This window comes from Alligator mississippiensis, chromosome 4, assembly GCF_030867095.1.
Source record: "Alligator mississippiensis isolate rAllMis1 chromosome 4, rAllMis1, whole genome shotgun sequence".
Lineage (NCBI taxonomy): Eukaryota > Metazoa > Chordata > Crocodylia > Alligatoridae > Alligator > Alligator mississippiensis.
In genome coordinates this window covers 64681767-64702611 of record NC_081827.1, presented here as the reverse complement: position 1 = coordinate 64702611, position 20845 = coordinate 64681767, and the positions used below count along the sequence as shown (strand labels likewise).

General features: G+C 44.0%; 1 protein-coding gene across 1 annotated transcript in view; it reads left to right on the top strand.

Annotated features, from left to right (window-relative positions):
- Window positions 1-16851, top strand: part of LOC132250018 (uncharacterized) — a 40878-nt gene extending 24027 nt beyond the window's left edge. Inside the window, exons 5-9 of the mRNA XM_059726055.1 lie at window positions 9206-9351; window positions 9708-9764; window positions 10074-10145; window positions 12383-12729; window positions 15173-16851. The gene's annotated coding sequence lies outside the window, so the exon portion shown is untranslated. The remainder of the gene's footprint in view (window positions 1-9205; window positions 9352-9707; window positions 9765-10073; window positions 10146-12382; window positions 12730-15172) is intronic.
- Window positions 16852-20845: the final 3994 nt, after the last annotated feature.

The window sequence follows — 20845 nt, the reverse complement described above, 5'->3', positions numbered from 1 at the left end:
ATAGGTTAATAACATTGACCTTACTTTTATGCTTTTAGTAGTCTAATAGCCCTTTTTTACTTTAAAATATATCTTTCACAGGCAAAAACTGCAAGGAGACAAAACTTCCTGTTTGTTTAATAATTTATTTGTATACTTTGTCCTGAACAAGAGATATCTTTCTCATTTATTTCCAAGGAAACACAAAGTGGGCTCCATGCTATACAAAACATAAATGACTATTTCCTCATTAAAAAAAAACCAACCTATAAGCATAGAAAGAAAATTGAAATGTGGGATATTTATTTTTCTCTCTCAAACTGAACATTTTTCATTTATGAAGTTTGGGTCAAGTAGCAGAGGTGGCTTAGAATTAAATATAATATAATTAAAACTTTACATCCATTGTCAGCAGTTCGAATAAATCATCAACAGGTGGATCCATTTACCCCAGAAGACTTGCCCCATGTGATGAGATGAACCTGAACAGAGCCTGATTCTGCCCCATACCTGCCAGTAAAATGAAGTCTAGAGGGAACTAAAAAGGAGATATCAGGCTTTAGAATAGGACTGCTCCGATGGACAGACCTTTGGAGCTGAAGTAGAAAAGACCTAGTGGAAGAAATATGAATAAGGTTAAACTAGTAACTAGAACAAACCAAGCCCACCTAGAAAAAAAAAATTTGGATTGGATTTTGTAAATAAAACTTTTAGGCAAGTCAAACCTATGAAAGGAAGTGATGCATATGGACTGTGGTTTAGAAGAGGTGGTAGAAGCATTCTCATATCTGTTTATATGACAGGTGGGCAAAATGTGGCCCATGGGCCAGATGTGGCCTGCCAGGCCATTCTATCCAGCCCGTGGGACCCCTAAAAATTTAGAAAATTAGTATTTATCTGCCCCTGGCTGCCTGTCACATGGCCCTCGATGGCTTGCCAAAACTCAGTAAGCGGCCCTCCGCCCAAAATAATTGCCTGCCCCTGTTGTATGAAGTCTCAGTTGGGCTATCCATAGTGGTACCCAAATTCAATTTCCATGTATATCAATGAAATAAGAGCTACTGGGGGAAGGCTGGACACAACATGCAATATTGATTTAGCAGATGTATAATTACTACTTGGCTAGAATGACTAGGATTAGAATGGTTTTGAATCTATAATTAATGAGGATAATTTTTAAAATGCAAAACTTCTGCAGTTTCTTTAAGGTGGGTCAGTCACATCAAGACCTGTTTAGATACAGTTTTAGTTTTAGTGCTGACACTGCTGCTCTGCTGTCAAATTTCCAGACCTATAAGCTGAATGACATGGCAGGTGGGCTGTATCTAGACTGTGAGCTGGATGCTGAGCACCACTGGTCTACAGTAATGTTTTCTTCGGAGCTTTCAAATCAGTGATCTGAACTGTTGTGGCTTCCAGAACCACAGTAATGAATACTACCATGATTCCCCCTCCACCCCTGCCACCTGTGGGCTGGATGACATGACTGTTGGCTCATGCCAGTGCACAGGGTTGGCCCACAATGGGCGTGTCTAAACAAGATGCTTAATGCACAGTAGACTAATTCTACTGTGCATTACTGTGTCACAACAAAAGCTGTGCTAATGCACAGTAAAATTAGTCTACTGCACATTAACCATCATGAAAAGGCCATGTACCTTTGCTACTGTGTGATAGTGCTGGCTATTGCACATTTAGTAAGTACTTCATATTAGAGGCACTAAACTTAATGCACAGTAGCGACAGCACATTAATGCACATGTAAATGCACCCAGGCAGATCCAGCACACAGATCATGCTAGGGCTAGATCTGACACATGGATTGTACCTGCAGACCAGCCCCATGCTGGACCTGGCCCATGGACTGAAAGATTGAACACTATTGTTGTAGTCTGATTTGAGTCCATATAGGTTCTGTTTATGCTGTGCTAAAAATTATGATAAATTTTTAACAGGTCTTGGTGCACTTTATGGTTCCTCACAATCACAGGTAAAAAAATAAAACACTGCAATGCAATAAATACTTTACACTAACAAGAATTTAAGGTGAGTACTAATAAAAAAATCAAATATTTTTTCAGCATGTAATACATTTTCTAAGTTTAAAATATGATGCAATAATAAAACAGAGGTAAATAATTTATTAATATTACTAGAGATGCATGTAAATTTGGAGTTAAACCAATCAAAATGTAAAATATGCTGTGATAATAAAACCAATGTAAATAGTTCACAACGGAATTCAGGGAGAAAATCAGGAAGGCCAAGGCATGAGGCCAAGGCAGCTAGCTAGTACAAGGCAACAAACAAGCAGTCAATAAGTATGTTATAAGTAAAAGGAAGACAAGGAAAAGTGCAGGTCCCTTTGTAAATGTAGCAGGTGGGGAGGGTGCATTAATTTATTTAACATTAATTTAGTTAACATTAGTTTAATAAATATAGTGAGATATCAGATGATGAGTAAAACTGGCAGCAAGGAAAAAAAAGGAAAAGATAATTAGCCTAGGGTAGAGCAAGAGCCTATTAGAGATTACTTAGAATAACTGAATATAGTTTTGTCAGCAGGGCCTGTTCATCCTAGAATACTGTAGGAGTTAGCTGAAATAATCACAAAGCCACTAGTTATCTTTTTGAGCATTCCTGAAGTTTGGGTGAAATCCTGGACATTTGGAAAGGCTAGTGCTCATATTTTAAAAAGGGACAAAGGAGGATCTGGGGAACTATAATTAGTCTGATTGACCTTGATGCCTGGAAGGCTATAGAACATGCCATCAAGGAATCTATTTCTAAGGACCTAGAGAAGAAAAAGGTGACTAGGAATAACTGACATAAAGATCGAGTTGTGTCTGACTAACTTGATTTCTTTCTGTGACAAGATGACAGGCTTTATAAATGGGGAGGAAGAGCAGTGGGATGTGATATACCTTGATTTTAACAAGACATACAAAAAACTAGAACTCTTGGTTCCAAAATGATACCTTTTATTAGACCAACTGGGAAATTGTAAGAAAATTGTCCTTTTCTGCAAGCTTTTGGGATCAAAGTCCTTTTGTCAGGCTCTGGGAAAAGTATAGATGGTACAAGATGATAAGAAATCCCCATAGATAGGAAATAAACTTCATTTTTGCACAGAGGGAGCTGAAGATGGAAGGCTGTCCCTCTGGGTCCCTGAGAGTGTCTTTGTGAGCTGTGTTGAGTAGGTCTTTGATGTGTAGATCAGGTAAAATTCCTTCCCTGGAGGTGTAAGATGGCAGGCAGGGAGGTGGAAAATCTTTCTTGTTGTTCTACAATGAAGTTTAAAATCCAAAATTGGCTAAAATTGAGCATCTTCCATGTGACAGGGGTGTTCTTGGTAGCTGTGTTGGTCTGAGACAAGAAGACATACAAAAAAATAGAATGCTTGGTTTCAAAAAGATACCTTTTATTAGACCAACTGGGAAATCACAGTAAAATTGTCCTTTTCTGCAAGCTTTCGGGATCAAAGTCCCTTCATCAGGCTCTTGATTTTAACAAGGCTTTTGATACAGTCTCCCATGAGATTTCTAAGGTGGATACATGACATTGAATCATGGGTTGCAGACAGAACTGTAGCTCCCTGCTGTAACTGAGAACGTTTTGCCGGAAGTGTTCTGAGTTACAATGATTCCCTGAAACAAACAGAAGTTCACTGTTGGTCCCAGGAGGGAGGGAAATCTAGCTGTTGGCTGCCAGCCTACAGCCCATTTGCCCTAGCAATGGCCCCTCCTCTCTCCCAGCCTGGGAAGGAGGAGGGAGCTCATTCTAGGGCAGGGGTGGGCAAAATATGGCTTGCCGGCTGGATCTGGCCCACTAGCTTATTGGATCTGGCTGGAAGGCAGACACCCACCAATTAATTGTATCTGGCCCCGCTGGCAGCTGCCCCTGCTGTGCTCTGCATGGGGCTGTATCCCTTCTGCTCCTGCCTGGGGCAGAGGATGCTGCACTCCCAGCCTCCCCCACCAGAGGGCGGAAGCCCCAGCCAGCAGGCACAGCTTTCAGGCGCAGTTACTGCTGCAGCTGCAGCTGCTGCAGTTTCCCAGGGAGCTGCTGGGCTCCCCTGGCCTCCAGCAACTCTTCCTCCTGTCTCTGCTGCAGTGCTCCATGCAGCAGGTAGGGAGGGAGAGTTCCAGCATTGAGGTGAATGGGGTGGGCTCTGCCTTCAACTCACTTTGCTTTTGCTCATGCATGGCTGGGTGGGAGGGGGCATGGAGGGGGGCATGAATGAACTCAGCTGTTCACAAAGCCCCACTGGGCAGGTACAGAATAGGCAGATGGGGTGGGAGCAGCAGCAGTAGCCACTGTGCACTGGGTGCAGGCCTATGGGGCAGGCACATAGAATGGAAGCAGGAGCAACAGCAGGAGCCAGCACAGGCTTGGCTGCGGCCCCACTGGGCAGGTGTGGGACAGAGGCCAAGAGAGCCAGCAGTGCCAGGGTCAGCTCCCTGTCCCACCCCCTCCCACTCCTAGAGGTTTCTTTTGCTGCCCACAGGCAGCAGCTGCTTTCCTGCCCTTTGCAATGCACTGTGAGCCAGGCAAGCAGCACTGACCCCCCTCCCCATGTTGTCACTAGGATTCCTTTTACCAGAGACCCCCGAGGATTGACATGGCTCCTTGTCCAATTTGGTATCAAGTGAACTTTAATAGTTACCCCTTATCTTTTTTACAAGTTTCCTTCCTGAAACATGACCTGACGAGTGGTTCCTTCAGATGTTACAACAGCGACCTTCAGTGGTACTGGCCTCAGATCATTTGCTGGGTGTGTGGGATGTCTGTTTCTGGGCTTCCCGTCGTTTGAACAAAAATTCCAAGGTTGCTTTTATCTCCCCAGGGTGGCAACGCAAACACTCAACTGTCTCTTTGTTTGTCTACTACTTTTGTAATTCTTACCCCAAATTGGCCAATCCTCAAATTTCTTATCTTTTTAAATAAGGTACTCTGATCCTATTCCATTTTTGGTTTTCTTTTCTTTTAGGGAAACTGCTGTACCTGGTTTGCCCACCGTACCAACCACAGCACTTACTGTTCCCAGTGCCTTATAAGGCACTCTATACAATTTATTTGCTTAATTGCAAATAAAGGTATAAACTCCAGTCATAAAGCCTTAGCATAACTTAGTTTGCATGGTACACTCCCCTCCTTGATGCCCCGGGATACAGTGGCATCACACAGACATTGATTGACCTCTAACATGTGACTCAAGGCATGTGGGTTGCTTCCACATCCGAGACATGGATCTTCTTGCAAGCAGTCTAGAGTGTCCTGCATGGACTTACTTTACAGAGAGTTCCTGAGTAAAGTCTTCAACTTTTTCTCCCTCACTCTGGCTTCAAACCTGGTCAAAACCCTTCACATAAGGCAAACAAGCGCACATTGAATAATTGCTAATATGATTCCAAGTGCTATGACCACCACAAGGGGGTGTAAGGTTATATTGAGGTTGTGGGTTGTAGTAGGCAACCAACCAAACAGTTTTTCACCAGCAATAATCATGGGTAACTTTTTAATCTTTTCCATTACTGAAATGATGATTACCTTTGATTTTTTGGATGACAAGAGAGGCTTTGTTAGCTGTATCCCAAACCTTTTTGACCTTCTGTAAAAGGGTCATATTTTGTAGGACTGGGTCTCTTGATTTTTAAGATGGCTGTTTAGATTAGGGAAATATCCCATGGTTAAAATTTTTGGGGACCAGACATGTTTTTGGCAATTCTATCCTTTTTATACAATGGGCAATGCTATCCTTGTTGTTTTAAATGGTACCAGTGCCCTTCTGTCCTGCAAGATGATGGAAAAATGTCAAGGGTCAGACCCTTCCTGTGCAAACAGCATGTCTGGCTTCCATCAGGATCCCACCATTTCACTTCTTGTTTCAAATCTGTGCACAAATTCTGAAAACTAATAAAGCTACAATACATTACTATTTCTACTATAGAAAGCTAAAATACATATCTAACACAAGCAAAATAAAACCAACAAAAAGATGATAATAAAAACAAACGGTCAGTTCAGCTTTTTTGATCTTTGGCATGATGGAACACTTTGAGGCCCTGGAGATGATGGTCCATGCGATGCACCATTTTCTGTAGCCACTTTGCAAATATTGCATAGCCTATCAAGAAGTTCTGCTTACATTTCATTTTCTAGCATAGTTAATATCACAACCACTTACAGCAATAACATTGCACAAACACTGCCATACCAGCAAGACAATTACTATGCATGTCATGGGAGAAAAGTCCCTGGAGTCCGTTGTCTAGCCTCATAGAATTCAGACAACACGGGTAAAGGCTTTTACTGCAGTTTATTTGCTCGAGCAAGTGACCATAGCCAACAGAGAGGCAAAATGGCCCTGAACAAAGACTCCAGGACCTTTTTATACTTTTTTCAAAAAATAAGGCAACAGTGATACATAGCACTTCCATATAAGGGTGAAAAGGCGGTAAAAACTTGACGCATGTGTGCTTTTACTTAGTCTGGTACCTTTCCATAAGCAACAGAATTATAATGCTGCGTTAACAAAATTCCCCGGCAACAAGCTATTTTCGGGTTGTCTAGTTATGGTGCCCAAAACTCTTTAGTTGACCTTTTGGTCTAGCTGATTTTAAAACTTTTTTGCGGAAGCTAAGCAGCCGTTAACATGTTGCGGTAGCAAAGCAGCACAGTAACAGACATTTCCTGAGCACATGACCACTGTCTTGGAATAACAGACATTTCCTGAGTGCATGATCTCCGGTGTCTGAACAATGGCCTTGTGTCTGGTACATTTTCTAAATATACAAACTAGCTTGTTTCAGGGTAAAATTTCTTTGCTCACCACATGCATAACACAATTAAGTTTGAGTCTTCTTTATACCAAGTGAACTTCTTGATGCTTGAGCAGTGGTTCACATCCTGCAAACACAAAGACAAAAACAGGAGGGGCTAAACTCTCTTTAAGTTAGTTTATGTTATGGATTCACTTTTGACACTAAGGCTTGCTTTGCCTTGGCCTTGGCCACGGTGGAGCTTATCTAGAGATTTTCCTTCCTTGCTCGGTCTCCTTTTCAGCAGTCCTTTCTTCTTAAAGAGACAGGGGCTTCAGGGTGTATCCTGCCACGCATTTTTCCTCCTTGGCCTTCACCAAGGGTTTTTCTGTTGGGGTATTGTCCCCCTAGTCTTTTCCCATCAAAGGGAGACCCACAAGGCAGTGGGAACCAGGGTTTTCAGGCACCCTGTACTCACCTTTCTCTGAGGTGGCAACATGTGGCATTTTGCAGAGGCTACCCTGCCACAAGTAGCTCCACCATGTTAACCAGTCCCAGGAGGGTGTAGTTTTCAGGTTTTACCCAGGACTAATCTTTAGGCTCTTCTGCCCTGGTTATTTTCACTCTTTATAGGGACAGTTTCTCACTTGTGGGCTTTTGGGCCCCTTCTCAGATCATAAAACATATTATGAGTTCATACATATTTAGACCTTCACATTACCACCAAGATCGTACCTGACATTTACCATGGAACCTGTGTGCCTCTTCAGATGGGATATATACCACCAAGAAAGTTCTTTTTATATGCTGGCCAACTTATAATAAATAAATCCTTCAATAATTTGGATTGCAACAGGCAAACCTACTTTTTCAATTTACCATACCTACCCAAACAACACTACACAATTACTGAACTATAGTTAGCTTTGATTTTAACCATCTTTTACACACAGAGGTCCCAAGTTAAGGGAAGCATAAACTCTGTAGGTTTTTGTCTCCTTGACAATGGGTTAATGCAGTTTTTACACACATTCTGCTATGTTGGTGTTATAAATAGCATCTAAATACAAGCAAAATTCTCTTTATAGCCTTAAAAACATTTCATTAGTTGGTTTGCTAAAGATACACATATTACCTTTTTAAAATAAATACCATTATGCTAAACAAGCAGAATTTACAAATTGAAACTTTATATGAATTTTGCTGTCCTCTGTTTCAAATATTAGAGCAACTTTCTGATCCAAACTGGATGGAAGTATCTTGGTCCTGGTCTGGGATCCACAGACAAATTCAATTTTACAGGGGGCATTGCCAACAATTCTTATCACATCTTTATAATATTTATACACATTTAAACTCTTGACAGCTTAAACAAACAACAACCAAACAGTAAGACAAACAGCACAAAACAGACAAGACATTTTTTGTTATAGTAGTAAAGCCATCACTTAGGTGAGGAAAATGCTGTTGCTTCTATTGATGGTAATGAGGCCTTGTGGATTATTAGTCACCTTTACTACTGGATTAAATCTTAATCTTATGTTTTCTGCAACTCCACCTCAAACACACACAAACCTGCCAAGGAAAACTCCTGGCAATGAAATCATATTTACAATACTAACGTGCAGTGGTGATATACACATAACTGCAATTTTGGGGTGTTTTTAAATATTTATACACATATTAAATAACAAAAATCATTTATATTTATTTTATTGTTTTCAATGGCCCATTACACCATTTTAGCAATTGGAATTGGAATCTTTACAAGTTTTTTTTAAATATAAAATTGTGGGATGCCAGTACCCTTGTTACAATTTTAACCCCATTGCCATTTTAAAAAAGAGTTTTTCCTTTAGAGGGGAAATTTCTCCTTCAGAATTTTCACTTGAAAAGCTTTTTTTCCACATTCTATTGCTGGGGCATTGTGAAATCTTTAGGATACTTGGATAAAACAATACCATTGTTTCCCAAATAGAAATTCAAAATTATGCCAGCACTTTTGTGCCAAGAAAATAACCAAAAGCTACGTTAGCCAAAGTTAATATTAAAAATCATTTTATCCCTCCTTTATAGGTGCTGGAATCTAAGGGTATTTTGCTATACTAGGAGCTAGAACAGTTCTTACTGAATTCAAAGCACTAAAGTTTACTGTCAGTTTCCAGGTTTTTCTGTTTGTCTTTAGAACAAACCAAATCATGGAGTTACATGTAGTAGGCATCTGTCCTATTACTCCCTAACTTACCAAACTATCTACTATAAGTTATAATTCTATTTCAGCCACTAGTGAATATTTAGTCTTTGTTGGGGGAGGGTTTGGCCCCTCAATGAAGACACATGTCTGTATCTTGCCACATTTTAACTCTTTTCGCCTGCACCTTAAGAAATGCCTTCATTTACTTGTCTTGATTAACCCTATCAGTTACAGCAACAGCCTTAATAGCTGTTAACACTTTCATTTCTAGGATATTGTAAGCGACTGTGCCATTCACCTGAGTGCCTGCTGCGCACCAGCCTATCAGATGTCGCTGTTGTCCTCAGGAAGGATGGTCAATTGCCGAGCCAGATTCCAGAGGGTCCTCAGTGGTTCTCGCCTGGCATGACTTCACTGGTATAAATGTATTTAGTAGGGTGGAAGATGCAAGTTCCGTCCCTCCTGGTCCCCTCCTTTGATCCTCTCATCAATCTTCCCATTTTGGGGCTCCGCCTCCCCTGCACCCCACCTAATGCCAACCAATGATGTCGAATCCCGGTCTTCTGGGTTTGGTCATGGTGTTGGTATACGTCTTGGCCATTTGAAATAGTATACTGTGTACGGATGTTAGTTAGCCTTACTGGGGTCTTGCCTCAGTAGGGCTGGTCTAGCTTCTACCTGGGCCCGGGTTACCCTGCCTCCCAGTATTGATTTTAACTCTTCATGCTTGTTGCAGCCGAGTCGTGGACATCAGTCTCTTCTTCTTTCCATAGGCTCCTGATAAGCCCAGTCTGCCTGGGAGACATCAGGAATCCACATGTCTATCTCAGGTAAGTACTGCTGCCCTTGTGGGCATGCAGTTTGCCTCAAAATCCCCTCTCAGGGCTGTCATCACTTTACTCCTGTGGGGCTGAGCTCTCTGTTGGGCCATTGAGTGCCTGCAGGGGAGCTCACTTCTGGTCTCCTGGGTTTCCTCTCCACCAGGGTTTTTATCCCCGGTTCTGTGAGCTGTCTGGCAAATCAGCTCCGGCAAGCGGCCATAAAACGTGACCACACCAGCTCAGGAGCCCTTTCTGGCTCCCTCCATCTCAGCTGTTCCTTTATTGTTTTTTTTTCTTCCACAACGGTGCTTTCCCCAGCTGCAGCTCTGCACCTACTGCTCCCTTGGCTCGGCACGGTCTTGCACCAGCTCTGTTTGGCTTTCGCCCCAGGTAAGTTCCCTTCAGGGGTTTTGTATTTGTCACAGATATCCACGCTATTCCTAAAGAGCAAGGGTAGGTAGCAAAGGCATTTCTTACCCCCAGTACCAATGAGAGTGCAGACACTAACACTTACAGAGGTCTCTCTATCTTGCAACACACGCATTAGTAATGAACCAAAGCTTTTCCTGCTCTTCCCTTTAACTGTATCTAAGTTTGCTGAAGCTGCATTGTCTAGATCAGTGGTTCCCAACCTTTTTTATACTGAGGACCAGCAGAGGAGTGTGACGGGGCTCATGGAACCGGCTGGCTCCCTCCTGGGGCTGCCCCACCTCCCAACATTAACCCTGTATGTGACTGCCAGCAGCAGAAGCCACTCGCTCAGGCAGACAGATGGGTTTCCAAGCATTGGACTTGTGCCACGACCCGGCAGCCAACCCTTTGTGGCCCAGCACAGGGCTGTGGTCTGATGGTTGGGAACCTCTGATCTAGATTACATTTTGGCCAATCTACAATCTCCAGAGCAAACACACAACACTGCTTACACACTCTGTGTTGCACAAACAGTGTAACAATCTTGCAAAGCTGCTCAATCCTTAGGCTCTATTTCTGTTGCACAAATTCACAGTTTCTAGCACAGAGATAATTTTTTTTGCTACTGGCTTCCTATCGGACTAGTGATAGAAGTTATTTTACTTAACCACTTCAGGCACTCTCTGAGATCAAGTTACAACTCTCAAGGTTGCTGTATGTCTCACTGCTGTAAAGCAGTCATTCCTAAAATTCCATTCTCACTCTCTCCTCCACTTATCTTTTTGTACTGCATGTTTATTTTTCAATTTTCATTCCTTATTAACCAGTGAGTTCTCTAACTTTCCAGTGTAAGATTGCTGGGCTAGTCCCTCCCACCACGGGGCCCTGCTTACCTCCAGCTGCTGCTGGGGGTTGGTGGGGGTGCTCTGCGGCAGTTGGGGGTCACTGGGGAGCTTTGGGGTGTGGGGGCACAGCAGGCTTTCACCCGCGCATCTCGTGCCGCTCCCGGAGCCAAACTGCCACCACTCCCTTTCTGCTCTCCCATTCTGAAAACAGCTTGAGGCTGGCAGGCAGTGCAGACAGAAGTTACAGAAGACTTGCTATTTTGAAACACCTTCATTTTCACTCTATCAGCCATTTTTTAAGCTCTCGGTAACCATGCAATTGTGTTTGGTCATGGCTATAAATTGCTTTTTGTGGGTGAAAATTGTTACTTCTGTCTGTGCCCCTGGTGTTCAAAGAGTAGTCACAATTGGCTCAGTGTCTAATTGGGAGGAGGTATATCAAGTGGAGATCCCCAGGGGTCTGTCCTGGGTCTGGGACTATTGAATGACCTGGAGAGGACAAGATAGAGAGATTGATTGCATGCTTAGTACATTTGAAGACGACACCCAGTTGGGTGGAGTTGCAGACACTTTGGAAAATAGTATTAGGGTTCAATATTACTTTGATAAACTGGTAAAATGGCTTGAAATTAATTGAATGAAAGTCAATAAGGACAGGTACAAAGTCCTGTGCTCAAAAAGCAATAATTAAATGCACAATACAAACTGGTGAGTGACTGGATTGTATTAAAAGGAACGTTACCTGAAAGTCTAGGTAAATGATTCTTTCACTCTGTTCAGCATTGGTGAGGCCTCTCTGGAATACTCCACATTTTTGGACACTGCCCCACACCACATGGGGGGCTCTGCCACAAGCCCCCCTACCCCTGCCTGCTCTCCCAGACCCCCCCCCCCCATGGCTGCCCCACCTACCCCTGCTCCCGGCCTTTAAAAAAAACAAAAAACAAAAAAGCAGCAGCCTCAGGACTTCTGGGGGCAATGCAGAGCAGTGGGGGGCAATGGGCATAACCCCCCATTTGGCAGGAACTGGTCGGTCAATTTTTTTTTTAAAGGGTCGGGAGCTGGGACTGGGTGAGCAGCCATGGGGGAGCTGGGAGAATGGATGGGGGTACCATGGTTATTGTATTGTTTAGGCCTGTGTTTGTAAGTGAACCAAAGTCATGTCAAGTTTCCATTTTATATGTCAAGTCTCCATCTTCTGTCCCCTGCCTGGGCATCCCATGTTGCAACTGTATGAGTCACGTACCCCTCCCATGTAAATTGGTTCCCAGATGAATGAGAATGATTGGGAATGATTGAAATACAGTGGTAGCAGGCCTTTACTGAATGGCCTGTAATGACTGGGCCATCACCTTGCATTGATTCATCCAGGAACCATGGACCTTACTCAGAAACAGAGACAAGACCAGCATTTGAAAGACAAAAGATCCTGCAGAACCAGCAACTCTCACCATTACAGACACCCGAAACTGCACATCCCTGCATGGAGCACACATGCTCAGTATGCCAGGGGCTGACCCCTGCCTGGTCATGCCTCCTGTCACTAGGGTCACACAAGGTCTACCCCTATAAAAAGGGGCAGTGAAGACAGACCCAGTGGGATGCCCTCTCCATCTGGACCAGCACCATGTCACACCACCTATCCACCCAGAGGCCCTGCTGGCAACCCCCCTCTGGACAACATCTACTGGACAAGGACCCCTTTCCAGCCTGGATAGGTAGATATTACCTGCACACCTCCTCCTACAATTTGGACTCTCTCTCTCTCTCTGTCTCTCTCTCTCCTTCTGGACTTCAGTGGATTTCAGCCCCTGAACCAAGCCTCTCTAACCCCTGCTGCCATTGTGTGTGTGTGTGCGTGTGTGGGTGCAAGGGAACCAATAAGACATTGTGTCACCATCTCCCCTGTTCAATAAAACCACTGTCATTTGCAACCCCGAGTTAGGTCATGTTTTACTGAATCCCAGTCTCTTCCCTATCTTAAATTCCAGCCTCATTCTCTCTCTCTCTCTCTCAGCTCCAGTCCCCACCCTCTCTGCTAGTTTCCCAATCTCCTCCCAATTCCATCTCCCCTTTTCTGCCACCTCTCAGCCTCCCCTGCTCCTACTGCCTTTTCCCTGTGACTTTCTGCTGCCTTTCTCTGCTTTCCTGCTGCCCTGCTGCTTTTCCTGTGATTTTCTGCTGTTCATCTCTCTGTTTTCAGGCTTCCCCCCACCCCTTCTGTAATCCTCCCCCCTGAAGCTTCCCAGCTCCTCTTAGCTGTCCTTCAGTTTTCTCCAGCAGCTGGAGCCTTTCTCCAGCTTCTAGCATCTACTGTCGCTCCCTGCAACTTCTCTAGCTGCCCTGGAGCCATCCTCTGGCTCCCCACACCCAGAGCCCCTCTTTAACACCCACACTTTCCCTTAGTCCCATTTTCCCTGTCCCCATCTACCTTTTCAGCTCCACCATAGCTCTGGCTCCAGACCCAGACTCTGTGAGGGCATACTTTCCTGTTCTGCAGGCTTTGGGCATTGTCTTTTAATCAGTTAAGATCAATTAACCTAAAGTTACCCCTGAGCCTCAGGTCTTCAGCCCAGGCCCCTGTAGTCTACCGGTTCAAATCCCAGTCCTGGAAACTTTAACTCCTTACACTTCTACTTTCTTACCTTAATCTTTCCCCAGGTATCCCAAATACACCAAGCACATACATACATACATACATATCAGAATACCCAACTTAGGAACTCACTTGTGTGTATGTGTAGGTGGGTGGTATGTGTGTAAATTAGTGAATACACACACACACACATACATACATATATATACACACACACACACATATAGATATCATTATGTGTGTGGTATATGAATTAGTAATCCACGTATGCGCATTGGATGTGCAGGTGTTGGTAACTGGTAACTGATTCTGTCTAAATTTTGTGTGTGTAGCGTGTATGGGCTTAAACTGGTGATAGGTGTGCATGAACCTAGACTAATTATTTTGAATGTGTGTGTATCTGTGTGCTAGTGTGAGTGTGTATGCCTAGTAGGGGTTTATGCACCTAGGGAATATATGTGTGCTTAGTTGATTTTTATGTGTGCATGTGCAATTGTACACCACACCCTTCTGTCTAACAGCACAATATTGAGATCCTGAGCGTTGGCCTGACCCCTCAGGGCAACAGGATGATCTAATTGGGGATGGTCTTGCTTTGAGCAAGGGGTTGGACTCCACTAGATGACCTCCTGAGGTCCCTTTCATGCCCAGTTTTCTATGATTCTATGGTTCTAAATATGAAATGGATTAAATGGTCTGTGGTAGAGCACTTCCCTCTTTCCCCCCATATCTTCAGTTCCTGACCTAGCTATTTGAGGCAGATGCTGGGATCTAGATTTTACTCTAAGTGCAAAGGGAAGTTATTAACTTTGACTCTTTAGCCATTGGAATAAATCTTTATCTACAAGGGAAGCCCATATACCAATGCTTTATGTTTATTTTTGGCATCACTTTGACATCAGACCATAATTTTGTGTATTCTGTTTGAACTGTTCAGCCTGCTTTAGAATGTTTTCTCTGTTTTGTTCAGTGCTGTGTACTGAACAAATAAATAAGTATGCATTCAACAAGTAATGTATGTCTTAAATAGTGCCTCACTAGTATATACTCCCAGGGAATTAGGCCAAAACAAGATCAGAGCAGCTGACCAAGTTGTTCATAATACACTTCTAAAGTGACAGCATCATCAGAATAGTTAATGTGAACATTTAAGCTACCAGTGGAAATTCAGGTACCAAAGTATGTCTAATAGAGCTGATAGTCATATTGTCAAGTAAATGGTCTCATTAGTCCGAGTCTGTACCAGACTGCACTAACTTTGCATTTTTATTCAGTTTATCTAGCAGTTTCTAACTGTGTTTCAAATTTTATAGTAGATAATTCTTTGTGATATTATATTAAACTATGCAGTGAGCCTGATCAATAGATGTTTCTGTATTTTAGCTAAGTAAGTAGTAGAGAGAGAAAATCCAGCCTTGTCTTTTTGTGCTGGGCAATAAAAGAGCTAAACTTCCCTAAGATTTGATGGTGCATTATAATACTATAAGTTCTGTAGTCTCTCTAATGGCATCTAGTGGCTGAATAGTCTAACTACAACACTGATCTTTATGCTTTATCTTCCACAGTTCTGTTGACTGACCTGGCAGTTGTGAGTGCCTGTTGTCTTTGATTTCTTTCTCCCCAACCCCATCTATGTAACAAAATGTGGCAGGCTTGCTGGTAGCAGCCTGGCTCACTGGCTTGAAAGGGCTCAGAGTGACTGGTGGGGTACTTCCCTCCTCCCACCAATCAGGAAAGGTAAGGGGAGAGGCTTGCACCACCACTACCCAGGGGTGAGGAGAAAATGCTGACCAGAGGGGGAACTAAAGGCAGCATGCCCTGCAAACAGGCTGCTTTGATGAGGGACTACAAAGAGGGATGGTAAAGGGCTGGCGTAGCTGACCAGTGGGGTGGAGCAGTTGCCCCAGAAATGCCTGGAAGATGTCTTCACCAGATGGGAGCAGCAAGTGGCTCCATCCCAGCCCCACCATGGAGAGACCTGCAATGACAGTGCACATGTCAGTGCATGGAGGATCTGGGAGTGGATGGGACCACAGCAGCTGCACAAGGCTCGGGTCCCGAATCCTGCACAGGTCAGGGGCAAAAGCCCTTGGTGCACGGACTGGTGCACAGGGTTGGAGAGCCGATGCACAGGCTGGTGCATGGAGTATTCAGGAGTGGACTGGACCCCAGCAGCTTCATGAGAGGGCACAGATCACCAGCTCTGCATGAGGCAGGGGCAGAAGCCCTCGGTGCATGGACCAGTGCACAGGGCTGGAGAGCCCAGTGCACAGAATGGTGCACAGAGGATTCAGGAGCTGACAAAACCACAGCAACTGCATGAGGCAGTGCAGGTCTCCAACCCTGCGTGAGGCAGGGCACAGGGCCATTGGGGTGAAGAGCGGGCTGACAGGCTGGGAGAACCACACATGGCAGCTGGGGCACCCTTGCAGAGGAAGGAGATGCCTCGCCCCCTTGGAGATGAGTCAAACCCCATCAGGCTTCAGGGAGTTGTGAGTCCCCACCCCCGGGAAATGGATCCCCACAGGGGAGGAGGGCCCACCATGCTGCAGGTGACAGAGGGGAAGTCCCTGATGGGAGGGGGATAATACGCCCTGGGGAAAAGATAGGAGTCCAGGGCTCTGACTTGCCAGAAATCTCCGGGTTAGGGTCCTGACAGCTGAGTAGCTTGAGCGAAGTCTGGGGTGATTTATAGGGTGACAGGATTCCCTGCTGGATTGTCATTTCTTCATTGGGCACAGCTGTGTGCCACAATTGCGTTCTGTTCTTTTCCATCCTCTATGTTGTTGAAACCCCCGGGGTAACCCTGCACCTCTGTTATCGTATTGGGAGAGTGTTATAAGCTGCTTGGTACTGGTATTTATTATATGAAGTGTTTTATGCAAATGTGTTGCATGTGATGTAAGTGTGATGTATGCAAATATTTCACTATTGACGCATTGCTGCCAGTCATTTTGTTACTGTTCTGTCAACTAACCTCTGTTTTATCCTTAAGTGCCCCTTCCTTCTCAGGCCTGTAGGGCACTGAAGGAGGGGTAGGGCTGCAGTCTAACCTGAAGGCTACAGGGAACCAAGCCTATGTGTGGATTTAGGGTTAATTAGAGTATGTTTGGGTGAGTTCATAACGGTAAATAAATAAATAAACAAACATTATGTTTGTATATATACAAATATATATTTGTATATAATTGTAATGATATTAAATATAAATATAAATAAATAAATAATGTCCAGTCTAAACCTACTCTCCAATAGTTTATGGCCATTGTTCCTTGTTGTTCCAGGGGGTGCCCTCATAAACAGATCATCACCTATGTTGTGTTGCTCTCCCCTTACGAATTTGTACACTGCCACAAGGTCCTTTCTCAGCCTTCTCTTGGAGAGGCTGAAGAGGTTAAGGTCCCTTAGCCTTTCCTAATAAGGCCTTCCCTGCAGGCCTCCAATCAGATGAGTAGCTCTTCTTTGGACCCTCTTCAGGTTGTCCGCATCCTGCTTGAACTGCGGCATCCAGAACTGGACACAGTACTCCAGCTGCAGCCTGACCAGTGCTGCGCAGAGAGGGAGAATCACCTCCATGGACCTGTTTGTGAAGCACCTACAGATGCACAAGAAGGTGCGATTGGCTCAGCCAACTACCTTATCACATTGATGACTCATGTTCATCCTGGAGTCAACAGTGACTCCAAGATCTCTTTCAGCCTCAGTGGAGCTGAGAAGGTCCCCCCCCCCCAGCCTATAGGTCTGATGGCAGTTTTTTCTCCCTAGATGCAGCACCTTGCACTTGTCCTTATTGAATTGCATCCTGTCGCTCTCTGCCCACTTCCCCAACCTGTCGAGGTTAGCCTGGATCTGGTTCCTCCTCTCCAGGGTGTTAGCTTCATCCCATATTTTTGTGTCATCCGTGAATATGGACAGGGTTCTTCCCACACCCTCGTCCAGATCACGGATGAAGATGTTGCACAGCACCGGCACTAGAACTGAGCCCTGAGGGACTCCACTGCACACATCTTTCAAGGTTGACACTGACCCATCCACCACCACCCTCTGAGTGCAACCCCTGAGCCAGTTTGCTACCCATTCTACCATATAATCATCCAAGGAAAATCCCCTCAGTTTATTAATAAGGATGGTCAGGTGAGCCTGGGCTGGTGCCTCTGGCTTACTAGCTGGTGGCTATGGTGGCAGCGATGGCAGTGGCAGGAACAGTGGTGGCCGTGGCAGCAGCAGCAGCAGTGGCTGCAGCAGTAGTGGTAGCAGCTGCGGTGGTGGCAGGGTGTTTCTGCTGGTAGGGATAGTGTCTAGCTCTGTTTTCAGGGCCCAGTGCACCCCACCATGTTTCCGGCCCCTGGGCTGCCTTTCAGTGCATGGACACCATGCTGCACTCCAGTCAGGGCCTAGCTCGTCTGGCTATGGAGTGGAAGCTTTGCTGGACGCAGTCTGGCTACCTGTGCTACGGTAAGTAGGTAAGCAGGATGGAGGCTTGCCACACATATCTAAAGGAATTTCACTTTGGGTTCAGAGGTAGGGACCAAAAGGGCCAGGTCTGAAACCCAAGGAAATCAATTAGGTCTTTCCATTGATTTCAGTGGGATTTGAATCAGGCCTTCCATGTATAGGGCTGGCATATGGTCGTTCACATTCAAGGTTCCTCCCATCTGGACCAAGCAATCTCTCAGAACAGATTTTTATAAATTAAAAAAAGCTGAAAATGGCTTAAACCATGCATTTTTCCAGTTCTTGTCTCTTGAGAATGGCAATGATTTGTTTACATTTAATTTAATTTTTGGCTCAGATTTAATTTACAGTTTGTTCCTTCTTGGAGCCAGTATTTAATCCAATTATTATGCTTACAAAATAAGTGCGTATGTTCTTTCATATAGTAGAATTTTTTACATCTCTTATATATTTTAAACAAAGCAATGTTTTACAGATGAGAAACTTTTTCTTGTGAAATTTTAGCTTTATTGATATTCCTTTCATTGTTGTCCTATTTGAAAGTTTTCTGTGGCTCTACTATCAGTAAGTTATGTCTCTTTCTGTGCTACTGTTGTCCTAACTACTATTTTTCATTTCTTTTAGAACTGATGATGGAAATATTCAACATGTACTTTTCAAAATATTCTATTATCAACTACACAATTGCCTTATTAAGAAGCTTGTGGTGTGGATTCCTTATTTTTAAGCAAAATTTGTACTTAGATATAAAAACTGTATCTGCTATACAGCCTTGTTTTTTTCATATACATCTTGGTAGAACACAGTAATGTTTTTAATCAAAGATTGTGATTACTTTCCAAAAGAGATTCTACTGTATTTTCAAAAAAATATCTAATCCTTATTTCAGAAGTGGAATGTGCCTCACATGCACACATTGTGAGGATTCAGAGAACTTAATTTAACAGCACTGGCCTTAAAACTTACTGAGTCCTAAGGATTAAAAGGTAAGGATCAGCTCTGAGCTGCCGTATCATAGCCCTAGGTCATGCCATGGTTTGTGAATAAGTGCAACTGTTCTAGAGAGTTGAATCCAATCTAGGACTTAAGCCTCAATTGATTCAATGTATCAGAGACAAGTCAGGAAAGGCTGGAAAATTCAAAAGTTCCTTTGAAGATTTTTTTAGAATAAGATTTCCCAACCCTGTAGATCCTAGGACCTTAGTGAAAAACTTGTTTGGATCCAGATGGTTTCTTTCCTTGAACAGAGGCTTTATACCTAGGACTACTAGGTATACAAATCTTTAGAGACAGATGTATAATCTCATTGCAAGAGATAGCCAGTTAAGTTTTTCTAACTAGGTTGTCTAAATTTGGGGATTTGATCATGGGTGACTTTGCCACTTTAGTCAGGGGGCACGTGCCCCCCAAGCAACCAGTCAGTGACTGAGGGGGAGTCCCCCCATGGCCATTCTCACTGACTGGAAGGGGGGCGTGCCCTGTGGCTGATTATGCTGACTAGGAAGTGGCCGCAGCAGTCCCGGAAGTGGCCGTGGTCGCTTCATCTGGCGCTCCCACTCCCCAGCCAGTGCTCGCAGGCGAGGCACCGGTGCTTTCACCTGCCCCCCCTGCCTGTCACCTAAGCAGGGAGCATGGCCTGTCCAGGGGTGCACCAGCGCTCTCAGAGGGTGCACATGCACCTCTATGCACCCCCTATGCGTCATCACTGGATTTTATATTTGCCTGTAATAGCACCAAGTGTTACTTGCATTTAACACCAACTAATACTTTTGGCCATTGTTATGAGTCTTTGGATGTTATATTTACTACAGGCACTATTTTTTTTTATAACAAGGCTCCTCTTCAGATGAGCCAAACTGGTTTGTAGAAGTTTATTGCCTTATTTTTAGAGTTGACTGAGTTTTCCCTTTCATTTCTTGAAATCTGGAAATAAGAACAAAAAGCTGCAAGTTTTTATGTGCCTTCTTTTCTCAGTCTCAGGGTGTTTTGGAATAAGTATGATGTCCTAATATGCTCAAATCCTACCTTTTTATTATGGTCCAGTCTCAGAAGAGTGCTAAATTCTTGTTGTTGAGGCAGTAAACTCTACTTACACTCTTCTGGTGCTTGAAATGAGGGAGTTAGGATGCTCTTTGGGCACCTCTGGCACCATGCTGAAGGCCTGATTTTCTGGAATGCTCACGTGTGGTGGCTTGGGGTGTCCATAACTATCCTCATTACCTTATCTGGAGTTGATGCAAGTGAGTGGGGCTTGTTGTGTTGTGAGAACTTGAGCACTCTGCTGTCCAAATATAAAACTGCTCCTGAGAGTTGTGCTGTGGTGCATGCTCAAGATCCCTCTGAGCAGTCTATTCCATCTCATTGCTGAGCTCAGGCTCAGGCAAAGCAGGAGAGAGTGTCTGTTGTCTCTTCCCAGCAGTGATCTTCAGCAAAGGATCACAGATGTGGCTTTTAATTTGGGATGGCCATTTTACTATAATTTTAATGCAGTGTAACATTAAAATGCATCCTCTTATTGTTCTCAAGTTCTGCTACAACAGTGTAGTAATGTTTAGAACAAGCTGTGTGAGTCAATATGCAATGGTTCCTAATGCACATATATGAGCCTAACCCATAAATAGGTATGTTATATTTTATTCTTTTTAAAAAATTATATATATATTTTCTAATTCTTCATCCTCTTTCATGGATTCATAGATGTTAGGGTTGGAAGGGACCTCAGTAGGTCATTGAGTCCAACCCCCTGACCTGGGCAGGAAAGACCGCTGGGGTCAAATGACTCC